The sequence below is a fragment of the Hylobates moloch genome, unplaced genomic scaffold (genome assembly GCF_009828535.3).
Source record: "Hylobates moloch isolate HMO894 unplaced genomic scaffold, HMol_V3 SCAFFOLD_15, whole genome shotgun sequence".
In the NCBI taxonomy this organism is placed as follows: Eukaryota; Metazoa; Chordata; class Mammalia; order Primates; family Hylobatidae; genus Hylobates; species Hylobates moloch.
The window spans coordinates 81,480,515-81,486,521 of NW_026652290.1; the positions used below are offsets into that span (position 1 = coordinate 81,480,515).

At 37.2% G+C, this 6,007-nt stretch overlaps 1 protein-coding gene across 4 annotated transcripts in view; it reads left to right on the forward strand.

The window, feature by feature from the left end:
- Positions 1-6,007, forward strand: part of THADA (THADA armadillo repeat containing) — a 359,204-nt gene that overhangs the window by 52,492 nt on the left and 300,705 nt on the right. The window lies entirely within an intron of this gene.

The window sequence follows — 6,007 nt, forward strand, 5'->3', positions numbered from 1 at the left end:
ACTTTATACAAAAATCAACTCAAAATGAATAGGCTGGGCACTGTGGGTCATGCCTGTAATCCCAGCACTTTGGGAAGCCGAGGCGGGCGGATCACAAGGTCAAGAGACCGAGACCATCCTAGCCAACATGGTGAAACCCTGTCTCTCTTAAAAATACAAAAATTAGCTGGGCATGTGGTGTGCATCTGTAGTCACAGCCACTCGGGAGGCTGAGGCAGGAGAATCGCTTGAACCCAGGAGGCAGAGGTTGTAGTGAGCTGAGATGGCGCGACTGCACTCCAGCCTGGTGACAGAGCAAGTCTCAGTCTCAAAAACAAAAAAACAAGAAAAACAAAAAACAGAAATTAACTCAAAATGGATAAAAGACCTTCAAAACAATAAATGGTAAAGACTACTATAAAACTACTTGAATAGTGGTATTTATTCAGGACATTGATCTGGGAAAATATTTTTTCTTTTCTTTTTTTTTTTTTTTTTGAGTCTCGCTGTGTCGCCCAGGCTGGAGTGCAGTGGCGCTGTCTTGGGTTCAGATGAACCTCTGCCTCCTGGCTTCAAACGATTCTGCCTCAGCCTCCTGAGTAGCTGGGATTACAAGCATGTGCCACCCTGCCCGGCTAATTTTTGTATTTTTTTAGTAGAGATGGGGTTTCACCATGTTGGCCAGGCTGATCTCAAACTCTTGACCTCAGGTGATCTGCTCGACGTGGACTCCCAAAATGCTAGGATTACAGGCATGAACCACCGCCTGGCCTGGGAAAACATTTTTATAAATAAGACCTCAAAAGCATAGACAACAAAAAATAAGTGGGATTATATCAAACTAAAAACCTTCTGCACAGCAAAGGAAACAACAGAGCCAAAAGATAAACTTCAGAATGGAGAAAAAATTTGTAAACTATTCATCTGACAGGATTAATGTCCAAAATGTACAGGGACCTCAAACATCTCAACAGCAAAAAAAAAAAAAAAAAAAAAAAAAAGACAATTGATCTGAACAGAGATTTCTCAAAAACATAGAAATGATGAACAAATAGATGAAAAAATGTTCAACATCACGAATCAGGGAAATACAAATCAAAACCACAATGAGATATCATTTCATTCCAGTTAGGATGGCTGTTACCAAAAAGACAAAAAAATAACAAGTGATGGCAAGAATGTGGAGAAAAGGGAACTCTTACACCCTATTGGTGGAAATGTAAACTAGTATAGCTACCATGGAGAACAGTGTGGAGATTCCTCTAAAAACTGCACATAGAAATACCGTATGATCAAGCAATCCCACTACTGGGCATTTATCCAAAGAAAAGGAAATCAGTATATTGAAGAGATAGAGTGCTGCAACCCCATGATTGAATAGTGTTGCAATCTCATGTTTATTGCAGTACTATTGAAAATAGACAAGCTACGTAATCAGCCTGGGTGTCCAACAACAGATGAATGGATAAAGAAATGTGGTATATATACAGAGTGGAATACTATTTAGCCATAATAAAGAATGAAATACTGTCATTCGCAGCTACATGGATGGAACTGGAGGACATTATGTTAAGTGAAATAAGCCAGGAACAGAAAATTAACCACTGCATGTTCTCACACATGTGGAAGTTGAACTCAAAGAAGTAAAAAGTAGAGCAGAGGATACTAGAGGCTGGGAAGAGTAGTTGAGAGGGTGGAGATAGGTAGAGTTGTGAAAGGATACAAAATTACAGCAAGATAGGAAGAATAAGCTCTAGTGTTCTTTACCACAGTAGGATGACTATAGTTAGCAATAATATATATATATATAAATAATTCCAAACAGCTAGAAGCAGGATGTTGAATGTTCCTAACACAAAGAAATGATAAGTGTTTGAAATGATGGATAAGCTGATTACTCTGATCTGATCACTGTTTGTTATATCTATTGAAACATTACTGTGTACCCCATAAATATGGATAATTATTTGTCAATGAAAAAGAATTTTTAAAAATGCTTTAAAAAATCTGTCTCCATAAAAGGGTTTACATGTCTTTATTAAATTATTTCAAGGTGCATTTTAATTTTTGATGTTATTGTAAATCCATCTTTATAAAAATTACATTTTTGAACTTTATCTTCCTGGGCTGTAAAAATATAACTGCTTTTTAAATATTTATCTTATATTCATCCGTATTACTAAACTCTATTATTTTAATCATTTGTGGATTATTTGTAGATTATATGTCCATAATGTCACCTGCAAACAATAAGAGTTTTTTGTTTTAAATTTTTATTTTACTTTAAGTTCTGGGGTACATGTGCTGAACGTGAGGTTTGTTACATAGGTATACATGTGCCACGGTGGTCTGCTGCACCTATCAACCTGTCATCTAGGTTTTAAGCCCCGCATGCATTAGATATTTGTCCTAATGCTCTCCCTCCCCTTGCCCTCCACCCTCCGACAGGCCCCGGCGTGTGATGTTCCCCTCCCTGTGTCCATGTGTTCTCATTGTTCAACTCCCACTTATGAGTGAGAACATGGCGGTGTTTGATTTTTTGTTCATGTGTTAGTTTGCTGAGGATGATGGCTTCCAGCTTCATCCAAGTCCCTGCAAAGGACGTGAACTCATTGTTTTTTTGTGGCTGCATAGTATTCCATGGTGTATATGTGCCACATTTTCTTTATCCAGTCTATCATTGATGGGCATTTGGGTTGGTTCCAAGTCTTTGCTATTGTAAATGGTGCTGCAGTAAACATACGTGTGCATGTGTCTTTATGGTAGAATGATTTATAATTCTTTGGGTACGTACCCAGTAATGGCATTGCTGGGTCAAATATTATTTCTGGTTCTAGATCCTTGAGGAATTGCCACACTGTCTTCCACAATTGTTGAACTAATTTACACTTCCACCAACAGTGTAAAAGTGTTTCTATTTCTCCACATCCTCTCCAGCATCTGTTGTTTCCAGACTTTTTAATGATTACCATTCTAATTGGCATGAGATGGTATCTCATTGTGGTTTTGATTTGCATTTCTGTAATGACTGGTGATGATGAGCTTTTTTTCATATATTTGTTGGCTGTATAAATATCTTGAGAAGTGTCTGTTTATATCCTTTGCCCACTTTTTGATGGAGTGGTTTGTTTTTTTCTTGTAAATTTTTTTATGTTCCTTGCAGATTCTGGATATTAGACCTTTGTCAGATGGATAGATTGCAAAAATTTTCTCCCGTTTTGTAGGTTGTCTGTTCACTCTGATGATAGTTTCTTTTGCTGAGGAGAAGCTCTTTAATTAGATCCTATTTGTCAGTTTTGGCTTTTGTTGCAGTTGCTTTTGGTATTTTAGTCACGAAGTTTTTGCTCATGCCTATGTCCTGAATGGTATTGCATAGGTTTTCTTCTAGGATTTTTATGGTTTTACTTCTTTCTCTTGTCTGATTGCTCTGGCCAAAACTTCCAATACTATGTTGAATAGGAGTGGTGAGAGAGGGCATACTTGTCTTGTGCTGGTTTTCAAAGGGAATGCTTTCAGCTTTTGCCCATTCAATATGATATTGGCTATGGGTTTGTCATAAATAGCTCTTATTATTTTGAGATATGTTCCATCAGTACCTAGTTTATTGAGAGTTTTTAGCATGAAGGGGTGTTGAACTTTATCGAAGGCCTTTTCTACATCTATTGAGATAATCATGTGGTTTTTGTCATTGGTTCTGCTTATGTGATGGATCACGTTTAATCACGTTTATTGATTTGTGTATGTTGAACCATCCTTTTTTTTTTTTGAGGTGGAGTCTTGCTCTGTTGCCCAGGCTGGAGTGCAGTGGCACAATCTTGGCTCACTGCAACCTCTGCCTCCTGGGTTCAAGCAGTTCTCCTGCCTCTGCCTCCCGAGTAGCTGGGACTACAGGCGCATGGTGCCACTCCCGGCTAGTATTTTGTATTTTAGTAGAGACGGGGGTTTTACTGTGTTGTCCAGGCTGGACTCGAACTTCTGAGCTCAGGCAATCCACCAGCCTCAGCCTCCCAAAGTGCTGGGATTACAGGCATGAGCCACCGTGCCTGGCCTCTTTCATATTTTTTACACTTTTCATTTTTTCTTATTTTAGTGTGCTGGATAGGGGCTCCAGAACAGAATTCAGTAGAAGTTGTGACAGTAGGAATCCTTATCTTGTTCCTGATTTTAAAGAGGATTAAAAACACACACACACACACACACACAAACCCTACACTATTGTCTGTGATGTTTGCCTGTTGGGTTTTTATAGGTATTCTTTATGATGTTACGGAAGTTTTTGTCTCTTCCAAGTTTGCTAAGAGGTTTTTTTAAAAAAATTATGAGTCAAAAAAAGGAAAAGACTAGAAAAAAATGCAATAAAAATTAATAGTTACCTCTAAAAAATTATTTTGTACATCCATTATCCTTTTTGTGAACCTTAAATAGAAACTCAGTGGTATCTAATAGGCAATTGAGTTGGAGTTTTCAGAGGTTTTCATTTTAAAATGAAAATTCAGAGATTTTCATTTTAAAAATCAAATTTTGAAATTGTTTCTGATTTTATTGTTATTAATTTTGTAAGTGGTTTGAGTTAAATCTGTTTCATGTAGTCTGATTATCCACTGGGAGGCTGTCAGCCTGGTCTTTCTTCTCTGTTCAGCTGCTCATGGACTACACTGCCAAGCCCACTAGTCATTTGTAATTGGATTCATCTCTTCCTTGTAGCCTTGTCCTTACTGTTTTCTAGCACGAAACTTCTAGGTCATTCAGCCAGGTTTACTTACCCTTGTCTGTGTATGCTTATTCATTGATATGAAAAGACCTAGCAAAGTATCTGGCAGGTAGCTAGCACGCACTTACTTAATGTTGGTGTATTCATTCTAGTCTCCCAGCCTCTTCTCATGTTAATTACCCTCTTTCATTTTGGTCCACCCAAGTACTATGATAGCCTGTTCAAGTTCTGGATGTGAAGTCTTTTCTCATTATTCCACTGCAAAAGGATCTTTCATTTTTTGGAATTTATGCTTCTAATGGGCACCAGACAACGTTGGTTTTCTTTACTGAAGTGAATAAAAGCCTGCTGAGGACAGGCATCTTGTTTTCATCTTTTCTATCTACCACAGCATTAAGCTGCAAAGCATTTTACATGGTGCTAAAGAAAGACTGTTGTCTAACAGGAATTTTACATTATCTTCAAAAGGAAAAAAGATAATAAGCCTAGGTATTAGCTATGTGGGTTTATTCGGAAATTATTAAGTGCAAAATGAAATGAGGAAAAACTGCTTACATCTCAGTTTTGTCCTTAGAACGTCAAGAACGTCATTCTGTTTTCTGTGCCAGGAATACCTAGGGTTGAGGTCCATCCTTGAGAAGACCACCCACTGGTCATACTTCTGAGGTCTTTGATTTTTATTATATGCTTTTTGTTTTAGACCTCTTTGAAGGGAGTTTGAATAAAGGAAGCAATGAAAATCTGATCTTTGCCTAAGGAGTAAATTATGAACTGTTGTAAATCCACAGAGAAGCACTTTGTCAGTAATGACAAAGTTTATGTTTTCCTGAAGTATGTTTTAATATCTGCAACATTTTGGGAAAAAAATTAAGGAAGTTAGAGAAACCTCATCTCATTGACTTTCTGTTTTTATTTTCTATGTCTTTAAGTACCTTCTTAGAAATCTCGTTTCTCTAATAATCGAAATGATGGTCATTACAAATAAGCTAACTGGTGTTTCTTCTAGTCCTTATTTTGTATTAGTATTTTTTTTTAAGCTGGCTATCATGAGTTACTTATTTTATAGGATTATTCGGCTTCAGCCCTGTTTTAGGGGTTTAATTCGGATTTAAGCCTTGATAATTCTGTTCAAACTGTGCTCTGAAATTACTACATTGAAGATAAAATAAGGCTTACCTGACTGTGGCTCTTGACAACTAGTAGTATGTGGTCTTTAAAAGATACTAAAATGAAGAGTATCATTAGATCTTTACAGGGAAACTAACTGAAGAACATGACCTGTCACTCTTCGGGATACTAAAGAGTTAGAATTTTTTT